The 27,496-nt window shown below is 40.4% G+C and overlaps 1 protein-coding gene across 7 annotated transcripts in view; it reads left to right on the forward strand.

Annotated features, from left to right (window-relative positions):
* Positions 1-27,496, forward strand: part of MECOM (MDS1 and EVI1 complex locus) — a 377,863-nt gene that overhangs the window by 212,529 nt on the left and 137,838 nt on the right. The window contains exon 1 of one of the 7 annotated variants that reach the window (XM_068954371.1): positions 1,949-2,044. The exons of the other annotated variants lie outside the window; for them this stretch is intronic. The gene's annotated coding sequence lies outside the window, so the exon portion shown is untranslated. Of the gene's footprint in view, positions 1-1,948; positions 2,045-27,496 lie in introns of those variants that run through there. 7 annotated transcript variants of the gene reach the window in all.

The following is a 27,496-nucleotide window of genomic DNA, read 5'->3' on the forward strand; positions in this document are numbered from 1 at the left end:
AGTGTAATTCAGTTTACATCATATTTGGAATTCCTTTCAGTTAGTCAATTCTTTTCTTGAATGCTTGCAGACCAGAGTTTCAATGGGATTGCTTTTGTACCTGCTGTTAGGAAAGTCAGCATAAGAATATTGTTCTTGGCTACCGTCCTGATTAACCCAGACATTTTAATATGCGTCATGATAGGTCATTTGATGGATAGTCACCTGTACCCTGTGATCAGCTCAGACTTGGCCACTGTGGTTGAACTTTAGTTGCTAGGTGTCATAATTTCCCATCTTTTGCTTGATTAGTGTTTCCTTTTGTGATCTAAAGGGGAAGTGCCTGGAGAGTTTCTTCCTTATATACCAACCAGTCTGGACTAGTGGGAAGGGACTGGAAGATCTTTTCATTTCAGTTTGTTTTTTATCAAGAAGACACTTACTGTGAAAAGTAGAACATGGACATCCTCTGTAAATTGGTGCCATTCTCCCCAATTTGTCAGGGAGACATAGTTCGTTTGTTCGTAATAGTTCTCGAAGGTGCCCTTGGCTTTCTATGCACATTCAGATAAAAGCCTCTGTGGTTTAATTACAGTGCATTTTAGTGAGTTTTTGGTTTCCTTTCACAAGCAAAAGCACCTTCCAGGGCACTTAGAGTGGTGACCATTATAAAGTCCACATTTATCCATGGTGGTGCCTGAGATACTGCAGGTTTTGAAAGAGGTTTTGAATCATTGTCTGATATTTAACTGAGAAAAGTATAATTTCTACATGAGAGTTTAAAAATTCACGGAAAGCATATTTGTCTTCTATATTCTCCTGTACTCTTTTCTGTACTTCTGGGGCTCAGAACGTTTTTCATGGGACTTTCCTACACACATCCTTCTTGCTGCTTTTGTTGCTACTGAATTCTAGAGAACTTTTCCATTCACTCAGTGTCTGGGAAGGAACATAACACCGCTGGGGCGTTTTGGCTTAGACCAGTAGAGACTGGCTGATTTCATTGGCCTGTGGGTACCTTCAGTGATACCTTTGGATATTTCTCTTTTTCTCACTAACTCTTATCTTTAATATATTCTTAGTTTGCATATCCTAATAAAGGTTTCTCATAGTTACAAGCTCTCGTTAATCACCGCTTAACAACATAGGACAGAGCATCTTTACAAATAAATTTACCCTTCAATTACACACATAGGTCAAAGCATTTTGGAATTGTTCCCACAGGTATCAGCAGGTGTCTAGGCATCTGTAGAAAAGCCAGGCACCCAGATGCAGACCTTTTCAGACCTCAGGTTAGGTGCCTAGGAGCCAGGTTTTCAGTCATGTTCACCAGTGATGAAACGAGTGGGATTGCACGCATAGGTAACATTCTGCTCAGGGGTATAAAAATGTCAAGTCTAGCTCAAAATATGAATACAAGCCCATTGAGCTTTTAACAATTTGGCCAGAGGCTTTGAATTCTGATGTTTGAGATGTAGTTAAAATTCAGAGTTTAAAGTGTTGGGTCATTAAAATAAAAAAAAAAACAAAACACAAAACCTTGTAACAGGTGAGTTGAAACGAGAACAAAGAGACCATAAAAAGTATCAGGTGAAGCACTGCAGAGATAAGGAATGATCTTCCTGTGTGCTTACGGCAATAACTGAAAGGATGACCTTTTTTTTAATAGGTAGGGCAAGAAATAGAACTAAACTCTCTTTCACAAGTACAGTGCTAATTATTTCTGCCTGACAGTAGGAGAATCATCCCCTGCCATTCAGTAGGTTTGGCTAGAGACTAAATTACTCTTGTAAATCCTTGTAATTTGTTCATGAGTTTATAGCTCTGCCATAAACATTCCACCAGAGCTGCTGTTCATCCAGTAAGGTCTTTTTCAATATTTCTTTGAAAAGCTGCTGGTGTTTTTTCCTCTTCTAAGAGTTTAAGTTTTTTTTACCTGTTTGCATGGTGGAACCTTGTATAGAGTTGGAGCCTGTTCTGCTCTCTGCACCATATTGGACGTGATGGGGCTGTGATTGCACAACTACAGGTTTGGTTTCCAGATCCAAGGTGCCCAGTGCTGCAGGTAAGAAAATGCCCATTTTTAATTTAAAAATACTCTCTTTTGGGTAGGAATATTTCTAAGTGTGTAAGAAGGATTTTCAAAAGACCATCTTCATGGACATAATGCTGCATAAAACTGCACGCAAGCAGTTTGATCTTGAAGAGAGTTTTTATCTTCCACTAACTCCCACTTCAGAGAATCCGGTCTCAGTTCCTTAATTCCCTGGTTTGTAGCACATTACAGTGGGCCTTGTGCATATGTCTCAGGTGCAGGCTTCTCATGGCATAGCAACGAGGAGGAAGAAGGAAAGAAATTCACCGAGGCAGTTAGTCGAAGGAGAGGCAGTTCTGAAGAACAGTTGAAACTTTATTGATAGTGAAGAAAGGCTGATTAGGAAGGAGGATGAAAGGATTCATATGATTCATTGGATGTAAATGCAGTTGTCTATTCATCTTGTTATATTATCTGTGCCATTCAGCTGGCTCTGGGAAGAGGTGTGTTGCAGAGCACAGGGGCAGGCTGTGTTTTGCAGTCCTTGAGTTATCTCATATCCTTTTCTGTGAGATCTTGTGATAGTTCATATTACCGTGAGTCATTGTTTCTTTAAAGCTCATTACTGGCAAGGGTTTGTAGTGAGATACCTAAGTGGCACTGTGTTATCTATGCTTAACAGCGGTACTAATGTGAGCCACTACTGAAGTGTCACCAAGCAGAAATGTAATTCTGGATTTCAGGTGCTGAATCACAGAGGTCTGTTCATCCTTTGTGTCCAATCAGGCTTAAACTCAGCACTGTCAAATGATGTCTCAACTTACTACATTGGTATTAATAGGTTTTGGTTTCACTCTAATTTGTGAGTTTAATCCTTTCATGGGGGAGGGACAGGAAGAGGGGAGGCTAAAGGGAACAATGGAGGAAAATGTTGCTCAGAAATGAGTTCTCGTGTCACATGAATGCCAGGTCTTTTCTCTTCTTACTTAAATCCACCATGGACCTCTTTGTTTTCTCTTTTACTTGTTTGAAGATTACCAGAATAATGATATGAATGTCACAGACTGAGGCTTCACACACCTCTCCTCAAACTGGTTCCAATGAGGGAAGCAGCTTGTGAAGGTGGCATCACTGTATGGATGTGGTCAAAACTGCTCCTCAGTGCTTCCAAGAACATGGCCTGTCTTTTAGCCCATTGCATGTTTTTGCCTCATTCTGTCCTCCCAGTACACCCTAGCATCTGGTCATTGTATAACAAATTGCACATATGATTATTGTATTACAGCTCTCTACGTGTACCAGGATTTATCTATTGAGCATTTGATTCCTCTGGAATATAGATTGACTAAAATTAGTCTAGCTCTGGAAGAGAAAATCACTTGCACACTTCTCCTCCAAACACAGTAATTTTAATAGATCAATAGATGTGCAAACTTCCATTCCTCCTTCTGTTGGAGAGTTCAACCTAACTCCAGCTTAAACTGTTAATTTAGCAGAACTACATCAGCAGCATATCTTGCTCAAAGTGAATTTTGAGTTGTGAAGTTGCATCACGGGAAAGATTCTGAATTCTTGACGCTTTTTTAGTTAACCAAACTATTTTAACACCTCTGCCTAGGCTTCTTTCATATTTCTGCCTATATATTTCTCTGTCTTTTACCATCATTTCCAACGCACGCACCTGAAAGAACATCTTGGACTTGTCATAAGTTTAGAACATCAATACTCATCATCAGAACTTATTTATTTTTTGCGATCTTCTTTGAAATCAGAGCCAATTTAAAAAAAAAAAAAGCGTAGTATGCATCTAAAGATAATAAACCTCCCCAAATATTTGCTGTCACAAAAGATAGCACTGACTGCCCTTTTTTGTGTTCACAAAATACTGCTAAAAATTTAGATAGTAGATAATATTCATTAATACAGCAGTAATCTTTGCATTAAACATTTTTTTTTTTCAGCCTGCAGAAGGATTTTGCCTTCTAGAGAATTTAAAAGTAGGAAAATAGGATAAGGCTTTTTTGTCACCAGTAATGTGATGTTTTTCTAGCAGAAGCTTGGGGCCTTTTGCTAAATCCTTTAGGCAATTGTTCTGGGGGATTTAGAGGTTTTCTTGGTTTCTTATATGGTTAGGATATTGAAGTACTGTCTACAACAACTTCCTTGTTCTTCTGTGATTTTCCTTTGACTTGTCTTTGATACTAGCAGGCTTGTCCGTTCTCATCTGTTCTGTAAGGTTTTATGCAAATTCTCTCTACCATCTCTCTACAAGTCCTTTCAAGTTAAAATGTTGCTTCCTCAAGCCCGCTTATATTACTTGTAATTCATGTACAGTGACCTACTAGCCACCCGTATGTTGGGCATGAAAGGCATAATCTATGTGAATCAGATATCTCTTTATCTCATCCCTGTTTGCATTATACATTCACCTTTTAATACACTTTTCCACAATGCTCATCCATTTAATGTTCGAATACCTGCGGTCTGTTATTTCTGTCCAACATACTTGTCACATTGCTTATGCGGAATTGATGAGCAGGGAGATAAAAAGACTTACTGCAGGTGATGCATGGATCGATGGCATGGCAAGAACAGCATATAGGCTGTTTGAGCCCTGTGCCTGTGGTTCAGCTACAAGGTTTAGCTCTCCCTGTCAGTGAAGTCACACAAATGCGATGATTTGTTCTATGGCATGAGATCACCGCGAGCATGCTTCAAAGTTTGAATGCTGGCTGAACCTGAAACACCCCTTACTGTATGTGAAACAAGCACTAGGACAGATGTCGGGAGTCCTCACGGGGTGGTTTCACATATATGTGACACTCCTACACAAGTACAAGTACAAATTCAAGTAAGCTGTACGAAACCAGTATAAATACATTTGTAAATCAGGGAGTCTCTGTCAATAATTCAACGGAGGAGCTGGAAGGCAGAAGCAATAGCTCTGTGAATATCTGTGCTATTGAACATATCACGTCACCCTTTAAAAAGCTGGTGTTTCTTGGGTTGCTTACAACCCTCTGCTCTCCTTTCTCGTGCAGGGAACTTATTTTGCAGAAGATACACAGTAACATCTCTACAACAGCTGGGTATCAGTTATAAAATCCAGCCCTTCACTGAAAGTAGGAGCTAGTGAATAGTTTTCCGTATGAAATTTAAATTTTGATCTCATACAGAATTCCTAAAGTGGATTTTTTGTGGTGAGAATATCTTCTAAGACTTGCTCATATTTCACCATTTTGCACAATGCTGTTTTGCCTTAACAAAGTTTACCTGAACTGAAAGATTGTGTTAAAAACTGTAGTGTCCTGGTTTGTCCAGTTGTCTACTAAACTATGAAGACACAATGGGGACCAGGGTGTGCTATCAAATTAGCTTACTGAATGTCAGTGTTGATCTCAGTTCTTTATATTCAGTAGACTCGATGGATGTGGATGAATACCAAAGGTATTTTTAATGTTAAAATGTTATTAATTTTGTCATCTGATAGTATTAGCTATAGGGTATGAGAAAGGGGATTTAATCATTGGCATAAAATATGAATAATGTACATATCTGTAACATATTAAATCAATATTTTTTCTACTTATATTTCTGAGAAATATACTTGGCATGCTTTCTTACAATTCTTTTTTGTTGGATGGATTTGTAAATACAATTCCTGCTAAGACTATTACTGTTGGTGTCAAGTGAAAAACCATAGGTGGTCCACGTTGATTATCAACACTACTAATGCTTAAATTACCAGAAAAAGGGAAAGAGATACAAATCGATTGAACTATTCTGGCGCACTATAAAAGGCAGTCTGCTAGTGTTGTGTTTAAGATGTTGTGTCCTCTTCACTGCTACGGCTGTTCGTAAACACGTATTATTAGGCCTCAGAGGGGGTCCTGCAAATCTGGGAACTAAAAATGTACAAGACATAAATCTACCTTAGGTCTGTCTGTACAGTTTCCTTCCACTTTTGCTAATTATCAAGAGAGATTAATGTACACAGGAGCTTATTCCAAGCATGCTCTGTGAGCATAATGGTTTTGAAATAAATATATTAGTATATACTTACAGTGGTGTAAATTTGAAGTCACTGAACTTTGCATATTGTTTTTATGCAGAAATCATTTGATGTTAAGCAGAAGGTCAGGTGCAATTATAATGGTCCCTCTGGCTTTGACATCTACGCATTTAAGAGTTGCAGCACTGTAGAATAAGAGTGAGCAGAGCAAGGATGAGTCTGATCCCCGCCCCCTCCCCCCCAGCTTATTTCTGTAGCAAGGTTGCAGAAATACATTCACTTCTTAGCCACCTCTGTACGTGTGGAACATTCAGTAAATATATCGAAGATATACAGACTATACCTAAAACGGTCTCCAAGGTAGTATAAGAGTCTAATGGCCTACTTTTACAATTATGTCAGTGTCTGTGGGAGCTGAGGTTTTGCTGCTTATCTTCCAGAAGACATCTTTCAGATAGCTTGGCCTAAGTCAAGTAAGAATCGGGTCTGCAAGATGTGCCAAATCAATTCCAGAGCCACTGTTAGAGACCGTCTCAACAGACGTGTTCACGCTTTAATATTACTGAGCCTCTTCCCTAGAAATGCAACAGAAATTGGATTTCCTGAAAATATATTTTGAAAAGAGTTTTCCATTTATTTATCCTTGAGCAAGGTAAAACCTCTTCCACTGTGCAGTGATGAAATTCTTTTCCAGATACATTTCTCTTTTCTCAAGATAGTCCCAGCACACTGTTTCTGACTCCTCTGCCAACATGCTAGAGTTACCTCAGAAGGTGTGTTTCAGCCAGAATATATAAGCTGTAGATTTGACTTCTAATTTTGCTTCCATTCATTATCAGCATAGAAAATTATAAAAGTAAGCTGGATTGCATTCAAGCACAGAACGATCTCCTAAGGTTCAGCTATAAAGTGGCCAAAGCTAAGAGATTAAAAGGTTACATTTAGTCACTGCCCTGAAATGATACTTTTGTACTTCAGTACAGTAGCATTTGTGTGTAAATGCCTGATGTTATGTAGCATTAAGAAGTGAATATATTAGCATAATGGCAGAATTGGAGAGCTGTAGGTCTCAATTCCATTTTACTAGGCACTGTGTGAACTCAGAACATGAGTGTTCTGGGCAAGAATCAATGTTATGATTATTCTTAACACAGAATGTTTTTCACAGCTTGAATACTAGTCAGGTGTCGCTGTTCCTTTTTTTATATGGAAGATTTTACTGCTAGTCATATCTGATAACATAATGAAGTTGTGATCCTAGTCTGTTGGTTTAAATACTCGGCTAGTTTGTGCAGATGAAGGACAGGAGGCATGCAAGTGCTTCATCTTCATCATGTATTTCAGCAAACACATTTTCTTCAGTTTAGTAGGTTAACTAGAGGTTTTTGGAAGTGCTTCTGCCCTCAGAAACTCAGTAAACAAGGTTGTGCAGCAAACAATTGAGCCTTAATGTTCTCCTCTCAAAAAACACAAAACCTAAACTAATAAAAAGTTTCTGGTCTCTTATATAGATTTTCCTCTTAACTTTTTTTCTATTCAATTTCTTTCTTTTTTTTCCTAAAAAATGCAGTGATCTTCTTAAAACGTGTGTCCCACAGCAAAGTGCGACCTAGGTAGTGTTAACAGCATATGCACAATTCACCCCCTTCTGTAAGAAGGAAGAAAGAACTGATGCAACCAAATAGTCATCCAATGTTTCGATGCAACCAATAGGCATTAAGTTGGGAGAGCTTCTGACTGTTTGTTACAACAGGAGGCAGTGTCTGTATTAACCAGCCTAAATTTGTGAGGCTCCATGTAACTAAAAAGAAAGGGTGGTTTTGGAAACCACAGTAGGCAAGGTAAGTTTTCTGATCATAAGTGATGTTCAGAGGGGCTCCCTGCTGCTTTTTTTTCCCTTTCCCCATGACCCAACCCACTGGTCAGTCGTGCTTCTGCTGCCTGCAGCAGGACCCTCCACCCTTGTTCTGCAGGTTTCCTCCCATCACTTCGTCTTTCCTGAAAATCTGCCCACAGCCTCCTGAAGGGCATTATCGCCAGGTTCAGAACTAAGAATATGTAAATCAATCCAATGCATATTTTGGATGTCAGACAAAACTCAGTGTTCTTCTATTGCGGGTTTGCATAAGTGGTCATTATATGTCTCCAAGGAACAAAATAGTATGAGGAAAGGAACATTTGTCTTGTCCTCGTATAGCCTGACTTTTCCAAGATTGAGTGTTTCCACTAAAGCTGGTCATACGGGATTAATGTCAAAGGGGTGTTCAGATGTTCAGGACTGATAAAAAGTGGTTTACCAGCATTCAGAGCCCTCGAGTGCATGTTCAAATTAAAAAAAAAAAATAGACTAGCAACATTAAAATAGTTGAGGTACAAAAAGAAAAAGGAAAAACCTCCTCAGTTATCTATGATAACACTATTGTTTTCATTTTTTATTATCTTGCTTGTTACACACCAATGAGAAACAACCACAGATCGTCAATAAGGATTTTAATTGCAAAGATTTCCTGTGACGTGAGTGTTAATGAATGTCAAGGCAATAACACAAAAGACATTACTTGTTTAATGATTGATAGAACAAGAAAAGCACGAGGTCTTTTGCAGGATAAATGACTACTGTTCTGTGTTCCTTTACATCAGCAGTATCAACACTTAGATCACATGGCAGGAGATAATGGTTCAGGAGATAAAGTACAGAATCACAGTCTGTTATACAATAACAGACATAGTAATGATAATTAATGTGCATTTCTTTGGCCATTCTCATACTTGTCAGCACTGAGCCATGGGGTCCAAGGCTTTGCTGTTGACTTAAATGGGGGCAGGATAGGGCACTTGGTTGGTCCTTGGTTTTTGGCTTTTGCTCTGCTTATAAGATGTTGGAGCTTAAAAACTTTCCATCGGTTGTTTTAAGCGCCCATTCATGTATGTAGACTTTGTAGGTAATAAGAACAGTAAACCTCAATTGCTCAGAGCAATATGACTGGAAATAAGTGCATTTAAACATGTAGTGTGATGGCACGCTTCAAAACAAACACTTGGGCTTCAGCCAGGAACGATCAACATGGTGACTCTCACTAAGGGCTCATCATCTTTCTCTTTCCTAATAAACACGTAATATCTGGGGCCTTTTTCCAAATAGGAGAAACATCCTGGCCGAGGCTCCCTTCACACACAAAAGGTTAACATGGACAGTTGGCCAAAATCAGCAGTCTCCAAACACCTCCTGTAGCTGCTAACTGCCTGAAGAACACTTCATGGTGTGGGCTGTTTGCCCAAACCACGCTCTTGCCTAGCTTTGGCTATGAAGTCCATAGAAACGTTGCACAGCTTTGGTTTGGTTTTGATGGTTTCATAGTCACCAGGTTTGATTGGACAGTATGGAGCTGGCAACTTTTGGCCAGTTCTGCACACTGCCTATTGCACGGTGAGGGCTCAAGTACCCTTGGCGGTCTGCCAAATGAGCAACTCTCTCCAAAAACGCATTACATATGAAAGAGCCTTCATGGTGAAAATTAGTTCATGGTTTGGCAAAATGTTTAGGGAGTCAGAAAAATATCTGAATGAAACCCAGGTGGTTTAGTTATTGGCTTTGAACCACAAACTGCTGGAGCTGCACATGGCCCTCGGTTTCAAAATGTAGCACTAGATAATGTTCCCTCATTTTGAAAGTGACATTGGTTTACAGGTACCTGGGCTGGCGTTGGGCTTGCTGCCTGCTTCTAATGAAGTTTAAAGTCTCTAAAAACGTTTTCTGAACCAGAACATCTTAGCTCAGTCCAGGCTAAAAATTCCAGAAGTTTTAAAAATCCCTTCGTAGCTATTGTGAGGTACCTGAAACAATCCTGTCTGCCAGCTTTGAATTAAATTGTTCTAATGTTTTTTGCCTTCTGAAAGCTCACGGAAGCTGTGTTTGAACTTTACCCAGGGAAAGTATGCACAGCCTTGTATAATTTGTCTTCCTTTAGAAAACGCAGTTTTGAAAGAGTCTGTCAATAAACAGTTTGGCTGGTGAATGTGCGTTTCTAGGTGTAACTCTTCCTGGCTGTGTGGCATGGAGGTGCAGAGGTGTGAGTCTCTGAGCACCGGGGCGGGAGGAGTCCTGAACGAGCCTGGTCCGCGCTTCGGGCTTGTGAGGTGGGCACGGACCCGCCGCAGGAACGGCCAGAGCCCCGGTGGCCCTCGCCACCCGCCCCCCCAGCTCGCCCTGGGGATGCAGCGGGCGCTTTCTTGTTAGGCGGTCACGGCTCTTCCACGGGGCTACACATCCTCCTCCCCTTCCCCCTTGTATTTTTGAACTTTTAGAGCCCAGCCCCGCTCAGCAGGTGAATGAGCTGTGACATGAGCTGCCCATGCTGAGGGCAGGAAGCAGAATAACTTCTTAAAATGTTGTTTTTTGGGTTTTTTTTTTTCTTTTAATATGGAACTCCAGCTGCTATGCCAAGGAAGGCAGCGTAGCATGGAAACTGCGCGCTCGGGGTCAGCGCGGGCGAGCGGGAGGCGCGGGGTGCCACCCCTGCCCCGCCGGCTCTGCCTGCCTGGGGCCTTTGGGCCGAACCAGCCGTCCCCGGCCGTGGGGTCGTGGCAGCGCTGTGTCCGCCCCTCCGGGGAAACGGCAGAGAGGATCGCCGGTTTAAAAAAAGAGTCATGCATGTAAGCCCATCTGTGCTCTTTGTTTAAACAATTTATTAGTCACCTTAAAAAACGCCGCCGGCCTCTTAGGGCTGCCGCGCAGAAGACACAGATGCGCGAGGGCAAATTCTAACCCGAGATGTGTGCTTTTAGCAAAAAAGCTGGAAAAGGCCAATGCAAAAGGAAGGACTGGGGAAAAAAAAGCTGACTTTAAAATACTCCAAATACTTTATCAGATTTCTTCTGCCCAGTTCTGTTATGAAATATTTCAGTAAAGGGAGTAAGTAAGTGAAGAAAATAAGTAAATAACTCTAGCTAAATTATCTGAGATCGTTTGCCCCTATGTGAAGCCCTATATGAGATATTCTTAATTTCAGTTTTCTGAACTGCCTCATCTTCAAATGAAAACCGACACGTTTTGCTCTCCGTTCTGCCGACAAAGTAATCTCGCTTCTCTGTTTCGTCCGTACTATGGAAAAAGCTCCCCCACCGCTCAGACCAGGCGCAGCAGCGGGTGAGGGAACTTGCTGCCTGTCACTTCCAATTTTAGGATCAGGACCGAGATTCGGGAAGCACGTGTCTAACTGGAAGCGAAGGTTTTCTAGCGCAGCGCCCTCCTGCTCTCCCTCACCTCATCAGGTACCTACTGCTTGAAATGGGGCCGGACCCCTGAAGTTGCTCCACAGCGTTCCCGAGGCCGCAGAGGATCCGAGGGCCCAGCGGCTCCTCCTCGCTTACGGCCCCGCCGCTGTTTCCGGGGGAAAGCGCGGCGGGACGCGGGGAGCGCCGGAGCGGCCCGAGTGGCATTTCTATTACGCACCTCGCCGGAACAGAAACAGCCGTTCTTGTTGTGAGAGCATGTTAGCGCATTAATGAAATGCACAAAGCAAAGAGGTTCATCCATATAAATGGGCAATTTAAATAATGAGGAAGGAGGAAGGATGTGGTTCAGTGTCAGTACTGATTAATTAGGGCATAACATAAATAACCCTCCTAACAACATTGGCTGCTTCCACTATAACTTACTCTATTAGTGGGCAATGAAGTTAATACAACTGACAGTATAATTATAGGTTAGTTAACTGGACCATTATGACATTTTCTTAATTTCAGGGGTTGGAACTACTTATACACACGTATTTTCCTATTGTAAAAAAATCGACAGTGAAGAACTGATAAAAGTTGGTTATTAATCCTGCAATTTCATCACTTGTCAGGCATAGTTTTTTGTGAAAGTCAACCACAGTGATGCCAAAAGCACTGAATAATTCCCAAGCCTGCTTGTTTGATGTCACAGCTGAGGTAACGGTTAGATATTGTGCTCTTATGAGTATGCATGTTTATCTAATGTGTGGTCACACTAGGAAATAATGACCAGATGTTAACAATGAGGTTTTTAACATCGTAGCTGCTCTGTATGGAAGTTTTATGGAAATGTTTGCCAGTTAACTCTGTCTCAGACAAAACCAAGAAGATGTGTACTGAGGATTGATGGGTCTTTTGGAGTGGGTTTTTAAAAACAGCATTCCTACATAGCAAATAACTGTAACAAGCCATTTACATTTAACACTTCTGTGGCTGCTAGCCAATAGCTTCCACAATTCATGGTATGGATCACAAACTTCTGATAGAAAAAAGGTAAAAGCGAAATTAGCTCACCTAAGTTGTAACGCATTACAACTGAAACTTCGCATTAACACAGACCTTCAAACATAACACCAAATCCTTTGTTTAATGGAATTGCTCTACGGAAGTATGAAGCTATTCTGATATATTTTGAGCAGCTGGTCAGTGTTTTTCTTATTTTTTTTTCCCTATAGAATGGGGGAGGAAAGAAAATCAAACAATTTTCTTGTATTACTTTAATGTGGTAGTGATATTGATGATATTTTTAAGATCTCTTTAGGTATAAGTAGCTGAAAATAGGATCTGCAAAAGGGAGTTTGAACAGTCTTGACTATAAGTGATGCTGCCAATGCCACGTACGATGTTTTGTTGTATAGTGCTTGTATAAGGTCTAGTACTTAAATAACTAGGCTCCCTTCCAAGTGTTAAAGGTTTTTTCTATGATGTGATCTCAAAAACTTTACAACCTCAGAGCGTCTTAGTTTCTCTATTTACCTACGGGATGTTACTCGGAGATTAACTTGAGGCTAAATTGCTTAATGCTTCCTAAATATTTTAAGATTTTTGGGTAAAACATATCAAAATACTATAAATTGTCATTAAGAGAGCAACAAAACTTAATTCTTAAAAATTCTAGGCAATATCTCTTTGAGTGCGAGTTATGGTATTATACCTTTTGTAGTAAGTCACTTTTTTCTATGCTATGGAAAGTCACTTTGAATTCAAATATAAAATGAGGCCATCCATCATGTTAGCAATTTAATTACCTCGGTATATATTTTTCGACAAAAAAACTCTCTCTTATTTGTTGTATATCTTATTACAGATTCATTGCCCGAGGACAGGCAGGGCTGTCAGTAGGGCAGTCCTTGTGGTTAGAAATGCCAAGATGTGGAGCAGATAAGACATGTAGTCCCTGTGCCTCCTGGTAGGGCCCGCTCCGTCTCTGTGTTTGCTTGAGGCCGTACCTGTTAGGTGCTCTGTAATCTTTGTTGCAACAGTGAAACGGTGCCTTGTAAAGCAATGAAGCGTGACAGGGACATTGAAAGGGTCGAATGAGGTAGAAATGTGATATTTTCTATCTTCTGTGGGCCCAGGAAATAGGAGTCCTGCTGCTGAATTGGGATTTGGCCTTTGCTATCACATTCACAACACGCAAGTTGTGAGATTTATTGTTTGGTGCTTACAGAAGAGACAAAGTAAACAATGCCCGAGATTTATCTAATTGTTTAACCATCTGGTTTCACAGCGACTGAAGATTAAGCATTGAGGAAACTGGGAGATTATAAGCGTTAAGGCAGGGCAAAGAGGAGAAGAGGAGAAGGGTTTTTATTTATTAAGGTTTTGCTAATAAAATTCACAAAATACCTGGGTGCCCTTCAGAAATTGAGATAAATTTCATGGTTTCCACTTTTTTTTTTTTTACAGGTTGGATAATTTCATGGCCAATAAAATGTGTAGCAATAAAAGCAGAGATAATGAGAAGTGTAATGAAATGACTTGTTTCAAGGCACAAGCCGAAGCAACAATTGGGGTGGAAAAGGGCTTTCTACAGCCGTGCCTGCGTCTCACTGTGCCCAATCTCTTTCTAAATCGTTAGGTATCAGCTAGGCTAGATACAGGATGCCAGATTTAATGCTATATGTTATATTCAGGCCAGATTTTCAGAAGAACTCTGCTCCTACTTAGGCAGCCACATGATGTGTTATTTTCAACCCTCGGCTGTTTTTCTCATTTTCACATGTTCTCCACAATGAAAACTTCTGGGTGCTTGTCGCCGGAGAAAAATGACTCTTTTCCTTTAGGTGTTTGACTGGGAGCTGAGCTTGTTTATACAGACATGTAGATGGGTACGTGGATGGGATTTGGCGGAGTTAGCCGAATCATCAGTGGTAAATCTTTAAGGCCAGCTAACAATATAAAAAGTTGCAATAAATTAATTGCAAAATGTTGCAGCCTTTGTTTTCATCCAGAGGGGCTGAAGTGGAGGGTAAACTAATTTTGTACTTCATGCCGTTGCGGTACAATAAGAGAAATTAATTCACCAGTTTTTCCCATCTAGCACTTGAAGTAAACAAGCAGAAGCATCTCTTACAGACCCTGAAAGAAAGAGGAGTAAGTAAGTAGGTGAGATTATTTAAGTGGAAGAGATAGAAGGATAATACTTTAAAAGTACACAACTCAATCATTTTTATTTGCTTGAGTATAAATCTACTCTGCGGAGCAGATTAGACTGGATGCCCTTTCATTCCTTCTGTTGTCCTGCATTTGTCTTCATTAGGAGTTTGGACCCTGGTAGGGCAAAAGACACCAGACTTTTGATTAGTCGCAGATGGACTTCAGTATCAAATCTGAAAAAGAGTTATTTTGTCTATGTTACTTTCCGTAAGCAAAGGCTCATCCTACAAGTAAAGTCTCCAGGGAGGTTTAAATTGGCCTGCAATAGCAAAAAAAAAAAAGAAATAAGCTGGTTTGCTTTGTATAAAAGACTATGCAGGTATTGACCTCCCCAGACTTGTCAAGTCAACACCTGCTAATAAGCTTAGCTGCTGGGTTTGGCCGTGCAGTATTTAAATTGGGCTCTGTTTTTTAGGCCTTGGTTTTGAAGATGATAGCGAAGAGAAGCAGAAGCATTGTGCGAGCGTTTCTCCCCAGGAGTCAGAGGAGCTCTGCAGTTTAGCCAGGAACTCTTTAAGCTCATGTTTCTGTGGGCAGTGGTCAGGCTAGCTTCTCTATAGCTGCCACCAGCCGTGCTCAAAGCCGTGACTCCAGGAGCTTGCAAACCACCACTGAAAGGGTACAGGGAGAAGGCTTGCTCCAGCAGGTTGATCCTGCCACAAGCAGCAGGTCTCTGGTGAAGGGCAGAGCCCTGGGGAGTGCCAGCAGAGCAGCTCCTAGAGATGGGAGATTCGCTGGCACCATGGGGCAAATCCATACCTGATAAATAGCCAGTTTCTAAGTTGCGGGATCAGGGCTCTCGACAGAGCTTTTCATGACAGTCGTCTGCCTGTGTTGAAACTTCTATTTGGAAATGTCTCTCAAAGCCAGGCTGGAGGTTCGCGTGACAGCAAAAATGTATGTTGAGCCGTGAGCGTGTCCTGCCATGAGCCTTGTGGACCAGGTGCCCGAGTAATGCAGGCAAGCGAGGGCCTTCTGCAAGCAGTGGAGGAGGAAGGGGTTGCTGCGTGCCGGGTGCTGCTCTCATGGAGCTCTAAAACAGCACCAGGGTGCTGCTCTCTGTTAAAAGCCAGTGTTTGAGCCCCCACTCTGGAGAGACTCCAATCAGTCTGGTGGCTATGTGTGATCCAGAGGAGGGATTTACACCTGGCTCTTCTGCACCCCAAGGAAGTGCCCTAACCCAAACAAAGGTGCTGAGTCTTGACTTGCAGTCCTGGCCTCATCTAGATGAGGCAGGAGGACTGAAAGAAAATCTCAAAAAGATGAGGGATCCTCATGAAGATGAGCATGGCACCTTTCCCTTTGCAGACATGGGAGCCCAGATTTTTTCTCTTGGTTTCACAGTCTGCCGGGTCACTAAAGCTATGAAAAAACACGGAGGTTTCATCTGCCTTGCAGGCCTTTCAGTTCAGCATAAACAAAATACGCAACAATCTACTACCTACTACTTTCTGAAAGAGGGTGAACATACAGATACCAAGGAACATCTGGGGTCTTGATCAACACAGCACCTGATATTGATATTCTTTAGCTGTTGTGGAAGAAGATTGGTTGGAAAGTCTTCCACCAGAGCTTCAGTATTTTGTGGGAGAGTGTCTACATTTACAGAATTTTATGGGAAAAATTGAAGTGACTTATTTAAAGCTTATCATTCGATTTCAGCTTTCACATTTTGTTTCTCTAGTGTCAGAATATTTTTTATTTTGATATGTGTAATTGAATTACTTATTTATATTAAATATAACGTTATAATACAACACATGTTGTCTTTCTTAAGATTTTTCAGGCTTTAAAACAAAAATTTGGAATGAATTGAATTAACCTGAGCAAGTTTAAATATTAAATGAAATTTGGTTTAAGTGATTCTAGGATTTTTTTCCTGAGTGTTTTAAGGGAATCATCAACTTTTTAGCTTTCAGTTCTGACTGAGAATTTTTTTTTGGTTTTAGATTTTCCTGGAAATTGAAAATTTCCATTTCTAAGCAGGTCTGGCAATTCTATAAACTTAAATTCTTATGCTTATTCTATACAGTTAAATTCTAATATTTATAAAAAAGCAGCATAGGCCAGTTTGAGAGGCTGTCCAAGACGCACAGAAATACCGTAGCACATTTAAGAACAGAATCTAAGTTTATTTTAATCTGAGTCCTGTGATTTAGACAGAGGTATATTAACATTTCTTTTGCTTATGATAAAAGGTAGTGCCAAGAAACTGGATTAAAGCTTTTACTGCGTGGAAGAATAGTTGTTCATGCACGTTCTGAGAGTGTAGCTAGTGCTGCTTTAATAAATCATACCTTTTGGGCTGTACTGCCTGCCAGCCTGAAGCTGGTTGACTCTATTAAGCATTTTTCAATCATGCTCCAAACTCACAGGTTGAGATGGGAAAGCCGTGCGCTCTGGATGTCCTCCAAGGAGGAACTCCGCACAGAGCAGGGCCAAAACTCAAGGAATTGTTCCAGACACTTTAAAGTTAGAAGCTGGAGTGCTGAACGCAGCTAACGGGAAATGTGGATACACAGTGGATCATATTTTGGGGAGGCCTGAGCGGGTTAGATTATGCAGAAAGTTCCTGAGATCCTTGGCTGGCGCTCGGGGTCCTGGCTGCAGGCTCTGACAGCCCGGCTCGGAACAGAAGTACAGTGAGCCGTCTTCAAAGTCTCGTAGTAAACGAAGGTGTTTAACCACTCGAACAGACCACTAAAGGGATGGAGAAATTCTTCATCCCTCTGAATCTGTGCGCTTTCTGCGTGTGTTAGATTCAGCCAAATCCAGGTTTTTTCAGCTCCTTTCAAGAGTATCTAGGTAAAATGTGATAGTCTAAGCTAAGTCTAGTCAAACTGGATAGCTGCTTCTGTCCTTTTGTCCTGTGACTGTAAGAATAAATTTAATTTAAAGTAAGTGGTTATTTTAGTTACATATCTGTGTATCCAAGCAGCTGTTTATAAGCTAGGCTGACTGTCAGCATCTCTGCCTGACGTGAATGCTGCAGTATTAAAACTGGGCAAGTTTAATACTTCGGCATAGTGTGTGGGTGCAGTTACAAGCACTGTCATTTTCTTAATATTAGCCCTTATAAATGTAATGGGGGAGGGGAGGATGTGTCATTAGTTTTTCTTTTGTATAATGACAAACAGAAGGAAACATGCTACTGTTTTAAACTAGTCAGCTTGCAGGTTTAGCTTTTTAATCAGACAGATTTGTATGGCATTTTTTAAAGCAAGGCAGTATTAATGTTAAGCAGTTTATGGTGTGTTCCAGTGTTCCAAAAGTAAATATAGCTCTGAATTCATTTTTCTAGCCAAAATTTAAGACAGGCTTTCCCAAACTTGGAGCTATCAGTGCATTTCAGATTTAGTATCAGTCAAACATACCATCCAACTATTTTCTACTGATTAAAAAAGGAGGAAAAACTAGCAGTGACTATGAATGAGAATACATCATGTCCTCATATTTCCTGAACAGTAGATGGCAAAGACACGCATAGGCTGTCTCGTAACACTTGGCTGAAATCTTATCAAAAAGAATGCCAGGTACAGCTAGCAAAACAAAATGGATTTGATGTTTAAGTTTAATAAAACTTCTTTAAAAAAATAGTTTGGGTTCAAAGAGGGAAGTTCACTAATAGGTTTGAAGCAAATGTGTTCCTCCTTACACCCCATTAAGAAAGTGGAATGCGGCGAGTGCTCCTTTCCCTAAGGAAGCCCCAGAGCACAGGAGATGTGAAGCCCGCAGCCAGCCCAGCAGACGATGCCAGACCTGCTGACCCTGTGAATTTTGCAGTATGTTTTCAAAGATAATGTGTCTTTTGGGGTTCAGTGGGAAGGAGGGGAAGAGATACTTTACAGAACAGATTTCGAAAGGGTCTGGAAGAAGATCAGCTTATTGTGCATTTTGTTCTTTTATGTATTTACTCATCTCCAACAGTACACTGAAACTTAAAACCGTACGAGAAGTGTCTTAAGCTTCACTATGTTTGGCATGCTGCTATGTTCCATGACTGGCTTGTGTGCGTCCAAAGCAGTGATGCTCGTTCCAAGTGGTTTCTGGTAAGGCGGAGTTGTACAATTTGTTTGAATCATAACATGCGTCTTTGTCAGTATGAGTCTCGTTGTGATGCGTCGCTGTCTGTGCAATATGAAAAATTTCTTCATTATATTTCATCAAATCATCCCATGGAAAGCAAGCGGTGAAACTGCAGGAGCAAAGTTAAACAACAGCGGAGGGACCGTTGTACATGCAGTGCCCACTGGATTGCTCCGCGTGTCTACAGATATAGATATTTCCCTTGTTTCTGTGTGACTAAGCTCAGCCATCGCTGGAGATGGCTGAGAAAGTTGCACAGGCTGCTTCGGAGGTGGGATGAAGAGGGGAAGGGCTTGTGATCTTATCAACAATCACAGCAGTAACGTTGTCGGTGTTTCGTGGGAGGGCTACATTATAACTCAACTTCATAACTGGGAATCTGTACATATGCCAGCTATCCTGGGGGGTGCAGATTTTAAAAGCGAACACATTTCATTCTGTGTGACAACACCTCGAAAACATAGGTTAGTTAAGACAAACCATCGTCAATTAAGTTTATTGGATGATGTCAGTGAGGTAGGTGATATATCTAATGGTGGATTTAGAAATCTCACTCATCTGTGAATCAGCAAACAGTTTGTCAATAACGGTGGAAAATTTACAGTGACAGGTTGTGTGATTTTGCAATATGCAAAATGGACTTAATTATGAGCACGAGAAATCATTGCATGCACTGTAAGGATTTTAATCTCAATTTTTGTTCTTTGTTTTCAAAAAATCTTATTTGGAAACAAAGCAGAATTATTTTCATAAAACTGAATTTTCCTAGGCTGGGAAACCTCAGCTGCTCTAGCTCCATGTGTGTGTGTGCCAGTGAAGGCCGGTTCTGCGACTTCAGAGCACTATCATACGTTTCTGCTTAGCTTTAATTCTTACGAAGCAGTCTCTTACCCAACTCACTAAGGGGTCCAGCTGAGGTCATTGGAATTACTGGCACAGAGCAGGCACATCAAGTGCTTTGGGCCCACTCCTGCGGGATTTCCTGGGAAGAAGCCTACCTATTGCCTTCAGCTGGAGTTGGATGGGATCCTGAGCAAGGTGTCCACCCAAGCCACAGGGCCTGGCCCGGTAGCCTTTTTCCAGAATTAGAGACCAGCTGGTGTACTTTTTACTGGTGCTCTTTTTCCTGCTGGTAGATGACTTTGCTAAAGAGAAAACCAACACTGAATTTTAATAGCTTCTAATTTTGTTTAATTGCAAGCTGTGAGCAGTGACAAGTAACAGTTTAGGAGTGAAGACCTCATAAACTATCTCCAAATTACATGTATGTGCTGTTATTGGTAACTTCAGTTTTACATTTTAGGAGAAAATTATTCGGTTGTTTTTGTGATTTACATGAGCAACAGCTGTGTGTGAAGTACTCTGCAAAACCTGCAGGAGTCTGAAATCTGTGGTAGATTCATACTCATGGGGGAGCAGACACAGACCATCGGCAACAATTTCTCTTTAGTTTTTGAAAACTGTTCCTCTTAGAGCTCATGTGTGCGATTCCCTCTGTTCTGGCCTGCAAATATGCTTCTGACTGCCTTTGGTCACCTTAGGTGTCTTCAGGATCATGGGGGTTCAGCCAAAGAGCTCACCCTGCAATTCTCGTTCTCCTCACATTTTCAGGGAGACTGACGAGAGTTTTGGGGGCCCAAAGAATGCAAACGGATTTCTAAAATACTTTGATTCAAACGCCTTCCAAACTCTTATTGGGTCGGATAGGTTTGAATGGGCTTCAAATTTATATTCGTATTATAAGAAGTATTATAAGTGATGCAGAATTGTTTTAATTAATACATTTTGTAATCTTGAGAATATTTATTATGATTATTACTAAGAATTCAATTTTTAAAAGCAAAAGCAATGAACCTTGTACCAGTACAGGATTTGCAGTGCAGGCCACTGCGTATCCTGAAGGGTGTCCCACGTACTCACTTAGCTAAAAACTATTCATCTGTTTTGCTCAATCAGGCTGTTGTGTTTAGAGTTAGGATTTAGGTCTTTGGGTTTCTCTGCTTGCTTGTGGGGGGAAAAAGGCAACCTCAGAATGTGGGAGATAAGCTAAGAGTTTAAGGTATTGCACTTAAGTGTACTCTCCAGGATGGATTTCATATTTGATCAATCTCTCAAGATGGGTTTCAAATCCAATATTGATGCATTTTTTTCTCAGAACTGTAAGTTGTTTGATGATTCCTAGGAGCTACTCTTGTAAAGGCTTAACCCACTATTTGCTTATATAAAGTAAACAGTTACAATAATAACTTCAGTAATTTCCAAATCCTTACTTTGTCTTAGTTTATTAAGTTAATACAAACTGACCCCTATTTTTCTGTTTCTTTCTGGTATTGTTTAAAAAAGCATAATTTACAGAAAACTTATATTTACAAAGGAAATAAATCCACCTGAATTATTGTTTCAAGGGAATTTGAACGTTATAGTATTATTGTTGCATTCAGCTGTGATCTGAACAAATGATTTGCATTTGTCTGGGATAAATATTTTAAAAGCTCTGCAGGACGAGTGAAGATTTCAAACAAGAAATACAGCCTCATAGAAATACAGGAGACAAAAATAGCTTCATTTTTGTGTGCTTCTATCTTAGGGACATAGGCCTGGAAATGGAGACCACAGGTCACTTGTTTGTCACAGAAATCAAGTAATGCCTTTCATAATCATCTCAGGCAGTCTTAAAACTACTCTTTTTATGTCCACACAACTGGCCTTAGATGACTGGTCAAAAACGGCGTGTGTTATTCTGAAAATGGGCCACATCAATACTTGGCACAATAGTTTTAATACTTTTCTGCTCCATCCTACCTATAGCTCTGGCATCACAGCTGCCTCTTGCACGGCTGTACCGTTCTGTGGTTTGTAACCATCCAGGAGTCAGTTCATATTCCTATGGATTTCTCCTTCTCTGCCATTTTTAGATGTTGAGCTCCACTTCTTCAGTGAAAGCTGTATTAGTCCCCGAGTGTAGTATTTTCCACTTTATACTGCCACGTTTTATTCCATTTCAGTTTATTCCAATCCTCGAGTTGAACCACCTCTTCTCATAGAGCACTTGAGCCTTCGGCACTGCCAGGCTTATGGGGGGCTGCCCATAAGCCTGTGAGGGATGCCCCTATTTCTCTGTGTCACGGTCGTTACGCAGCCTTGGGTATGGATATTAGATCCTGGAGTCCACTAATAGCCTTCTCTCCTGATTGCACAAACCGTTGCTATCTCCCTTTTTTAGCGTGCTGTGTGCTCCCCATGCAGTCCTTGGATTGTTTTTTAAAGCCCCTCAATTTATTTTAAATGAAGTTCAGGCTGATTAAAATTTCATTCCCCTTGTGTAGACAATCAGTTTTACTGAAGGAGGATTACCAAGTTAATTTGGAAAGTTCTGCCTTTGGAAAACCTATATTGCATTTTACCCCTTTTTACTTTTAATGCCAAGTCTTCGCTTCTCCTTTCAAAATTTGTTCCAACACTTTGTGCGCTATTGAGGTCTTACTAATTGGCTTGTGGTAGCTGGATCCTCCTTACCCCATCTAAAATGTAGTTCCTTGGTTTGCTATTCCCTAGTAATGCTCTGCCAGCCCTGATTGCTTGAATTTATTAAAATTACTTTTGAAGCTGAAATGTCATGTGTCAGTTCATTCGGAACTGTGGGACGGAGTTCGTGCAGGCCCTCTGTTTGGATGCACCAAGCTCTCTGAGGTCTGCTTCCCGAGATAAAGTCATTTCCTTCTCCGTATCTTCATTCCTACGAGCCACTGCCCCCCATTCTTCTGCCAGCTCATACCATTGTCCTTACTGGTCATTGCAGCAATTTATGTGTTGAATTTTGAAGCTGTGTCTATGTTACTATTAATCCTGACCATGTCCTATTTAGTGTGCAATTATCCTTTTACTGTTTATTTTAATGTCCTCTCCCTTAGCTAGATTTATTCAAGTCAGTGTTTGGAATTGCCTGGTTACAAATTGATCCAAATTAAATTAAATGGACAAAAACCATTGCTTATTAAGAAACATCTGCATGAATTCAGCTGAACTGACAATTACAGGCTTTCAAATCCTTTTTGCTACAACCACTTCTTTAATAATGTCATCTCAATTTACTAAATCAGATCTAAAACCGTCTAATCTACTTCAGGCTTAGTGACTTTTTGAGTTTATTTTTCTTTTGTCCGCTGTTTTACTTCTTGCTTACTATTCATATTACGCTATATCCTTGTTTCAGGGACAAGGGTGGTTAATAGTATGGGTACAATATACTCTTTCTATTGAGACAACAGTAATGAATGGTGATAACACTTCTTCTCGCACAAAGTAATTTTTATCCTTGCGTTGACTTATTTTTTAAATATTGCTGAAGAAAAGAGCTTCAACATCTCAGATGTACGTCTTGACATACGTTTTCTTATGAAGTGCTCTGAGATTCAGAAATAGGTTACCTTTTTTGTGTCAAGAGCTCTCGCTTTAACGAGTGCTCAGGCCTAATATTATATGAAAGGCTGTAATTGATTCCCTTCTCTTTTATGGAATAGTCCTGTTTTCTTGCTGAATAGACGCCTCTAGTTCTTTTAAAGGTAGCATTCATCTCAGTCAACTGGCTCTTGCTTTTTCAGTATTGTCAGCCAAGGAGGAGTCACATCAGCCTCCAGCCCTCTTGAAACCATGCAGTTCAAAACTACCAATTTTTGTCTCTGTTTACATCTCTGTGGCCATTGGATTTCTTCTCCTCAACAGCAAGCAAGATACCAACTATTCTGAGGTTTAGGATAAAATAACAAAAGTTAGTATCTCTGCTTTCAAGTGTTTTTGTTATAACTGTAACTTTGTGGGGAAAAAGGTGAAGGTGAATGTGCAGAGTAAAGGAAGGGCTCTTTCCTGAACTTAGAGTGTTTTTGTTTTGAGACTCAGGGTTTTTTTTTCTGTTGTTTTGTGTAATTGCAGCTAAGAAATGATTCTGAGTACATATCTATTTTGGGTTATACTCACCATAATGAACCTAGCCTGGGATTTCCAGAGGCTATACCTAATAGTTTAGACTTGTGCTACTTCCTCAAAGCTTAACACTGTAAAACTGCAGAATCAAAGGGCTAATGCAAAAGAAGTTAAGTGCAAATTGGGTAAAATAAGAGAATATCAGTGCTTGTAACCTGCCATGAATAGAGCATTCAGTCACTCAGATCTCCTGTCACATTTTGGAAATCTGCGACATCGCAGTTACCTGCGTTTCATGCCTAGAGGCTCTATAGGTGTGTGTGGGGAATAAAGATACCTAGTCCATGCCTAGGAGATATGGATTTCCCCTCACTGCAGCATGTACTGTAAAAAAAATAGCTTGGTGTTGCTTATTTTTATGCATAGTGTGTTTCAATTTTGACTATTTGCTACCAAAGAGGAATGTTCCTTATTTGGCCACCGCTCTTTACAGTTTTCTATCTTGCAGGCACCTTCTTTAAAGTTAATGGGACTGTTTCTTACGTAAAGTTTTTCTCCACAAGAGCAAGCATGGCACAATCTGGCATTAAAAGGAGATGCTTTCAGTGACATATCAAAATACAAAATGTTTCAGGGTTTCTCCCTTGTTTCTCATTGTTACATGCAACCCCGCAACAGAGAAGGCCAGGAGCAAAAGGAATGAGAAACCAGAGCTCTGCAAAATATTTGCTGGGAAACTCAGTGTCACGTGGAACGTACTGCCCGTTGAAGGCTATGCTGAGGTTTGCAAACTTTTTGCACAAATTTTGCTCAGTTTCCAGTAAAACCTGGCCTGGTTTATAGTTTTAAATCAAAGCCATGTGGAATTTCACATGATTTCAGGTGAAATTTGGTGGCTTCTGGTGGCTTTCACCCCCTGAGCTGAGGCAAGCAAACCCTCTGTGGCACAAGGCTAAAAATTTTTTCCATGGGCTCCCGCAAATCAACACCACCACAATTCTTATAAAAGACAAAGTTTTAGAGTGGCTGGAGGGCAAATGTCACTAGAGTAATGTTGTGTCTTCTCTGTCACATAAGTGACTCAATGTTCTCCCAAGCTGTAGGACCTCAGATCCAATGACAGTGTGATATCCAAGGGTGGGGTTATATTCAAAGTTCATATAATCTGCGGAAGGGCCTTACTTCTGATATAACTACAGTTGGGTAATACTAACATTTTTAAGCAACGTGTATGCCATGACGCTTTTATAATTACCAGCAGTATTTTAATAGCACTATTCATTTGGGATATATATGGCAGAAAATGAATTTCCAAATGGATTTTTTTTTTCTTTTTATACTGGCCTGATAGGAGAATTAAGAGTATTTGGAAATTTCATCAGACTTCACCAGCTAATTAAGATAGTCATAGTCCTATCAAAAACAGCCCTAGTCAGCCAGCATACACACTAAATTCTCAGGCTCTCCCTTGCCTGGTTTCCCGGGCTAAAAAGTTTGTATGCTAGTAGCCCTGAGTATGTCTTTCAGACATTTTATAAGGTTTTATGGTGTTTTGTGGCATTGGTTTCAGTGCAGTAATAAACAAGTGAGTCATATACTTCTGCTTTAAAACAAATTAGTGTACTATATCATGCTATTTACTTTATCATCCAGGCGGAAGGGTGGAGAGGTGGAAATGGTCCTGTTTTTATCTGCTTAGGGAGCAGAAGAGGGAACAGAAAGAAAGGTGGTGAAGATTTACATGAGATGAATTTCTCAAGGGGTAAAATACTTATCTGATCTGATGGCAACATTTCATCTTCAGAGTATATTAATCTGCAAGGGACCCAATTCTACATTTTGCATACAACTCTTACAAGTATCATTGAAAAGTACATTCAAAGGGACACTTAGGATATATGGGCCAGGCTGTAAAAATCTATAAGGATCGTTAAAGAGTGGCATTAAAATATTCATTTGCACAAGAAGAGTGCACAAAGGCATTAAGCCTTTCATGGCTTTAGGCTTCCAATGAGAGAAACAGGGATAAAAATAGGTTTAATAAATAAACAAATACATAAACTCAGTAATGACTCTACACTAGTGTGTTCAGACTCATCTAGGCTGTTCTCCATTAGGAACACATATTCCAGAAGATGCTAAAGTTGAAGCAGAAGCCGAGCGGGAGTAAACACTTTTTTAAAGTTTAAGTTTTGTATAAGAAGAAATTAAAGAAATACATGCCAGCCTAAACCTAAGTTAGAGAGCCTTTAAGAGGCAACCATTTTGCTTTCCATATGAGCTGTCTCCTGTGGATTTTGACATGATTCTGATTATTGGACTAAAGCCTTGGTGGAGTGTTTGCGCATTGCTTTGCGGGGCTGATTGTTGCAGGAGATGTTCCAAACGCTTTGCAAGATATGGTTTTACTTTGGTACTGTTTGTCCCAGAGGAGGATTGCAGATTAACTTTAGAAAGCTCATGCTATTTCTGATATGCTTTCTTGGAGTTCCTCAGACGTAATTCAGAGCTAGCTAATTGTTTTATGGGTTACTTAGCAAATCCAGATATATTTATTTAGCATAAATATCCTGATAAGTGAGCACTACTGAAAAGGTACTAGCATTCTGTGTGTGTCCCTTAGCTTAATGCTTTATTACATAATCTTTCCAGCCAAAGACATAATAAGAAGGCTCTTTAAGATCATACTGTTTGTTTAAACTAACATCCTATACCAGTAACTGAATTTTTTAAAAGAACTGACTGGGGCCGATTCAGAATTTTAACGAATGTTTTTAAAATGCCAACTAGTCGGTAAACAGCACTAAATGATGTGACAGAAAATATGGCTGCTTAGGGGATATGTGTCTGCTATTGATACTTGGTAGCTAATGCCCTAAAATTGGGTGTACCTTCTCTAGACTTTGATTATTCATAAATCTGTTGAGCAAGGTAAGTTCCCTCATTAACCTTTAATCTTTTAGAAGCAAGTTGGCTGGAATCTATTTACTTTAACTAGCTTGTTCACTGATAATGCATGATTTTTAAATTTCCTTTTGTGCATTCCTTAGCTAAAGAAAAACACAGCTGTGTGTGAGACAAATTCTATTTATTTTCTCGTTAAGAAAAGTACAAGAAGATAGTATCATTGGAAAGCTAATAATAAAGAACTACTAAAGAACGCCCTTCATCTGTTTGCTCTGCCACTTTACGAAGGCTTTCCAAACAATCTTTTCAGATGTATTAGTAAGGAAAGATATCTTAAAAGTCAAAGGAAGACAAAGTTAATGCATTTATAGAAGTACCATTTCAGATAACATTTTACCTGAGTGTTTAGATTAGTTAAATATTAGAAAGGTAGAGATAATAGCATTGTTTGTATTCATAAATGTGGAAAGTTGCATTTTCAGAGCAGTGAAGTGTAAGGCATATCAAAGATTTATCATCCAGGAATGTGCGGGGAGCTTTGAGTTCATCCTGGGGAGCGGGTGTCTGCTGGAGCCTGCGAGCTTGGTCAGGCAAACCCAGCATAAAACATGGAGGCTTTGCATCAGATTTGTAAATCCTGTTGTCTGTAATTTTCGATGAAGTTAAGCAAATTAGTCCGTATCAGCTGGATGACTAACTACCTGCACCCCGTGAAGCTGTAAGAGCACCTAGTGAAAGCCGGGAACGGAGGAGCCCTTCTTGGCTGGGGAGAATCACTGACCTACCAGAGAACATGAGACTAGGTGGAAGCTTTGTCATTTTTAGGGCATTCTGCAAATGCTGTTTGTAGGGTAAAACTTTCTCATCTCTAGAGAAGGTATAAAACAAACATTCACAGAGTACTGTAGAGCTTGGGAACAGTGCAGCACGCTCTCATCCACAAGCACCTCTCTAGGCATAGGCATTCACATACGTGTTGAAGCACGATGCTGACAGTACGGCAGAAAACAGGGGCCCGTACGGTAGCGTGAGACTGGGCAGGCATGGAGAGCACCTGCCTGCACCTACATGTACACAGAGGTCAAACTATGCAGCTCCAACCTTAACATGCCTGCTCTGCT

Source organism: Struthio camelus, chromosome 9 (assembly GCF_040807025.1).
Source record: "Struthio camelus isolate bStrCam1 chromosome 9, bStrCam1.hap1, whole genome shotgun sequence".
Classification (NCBI taxonomy): domain Eukaryota; kingdom Metazoa; phylum Chordata; class Aves; order Struthioniformes; family Struthionidae; genus Struthio; species Struthio camelus.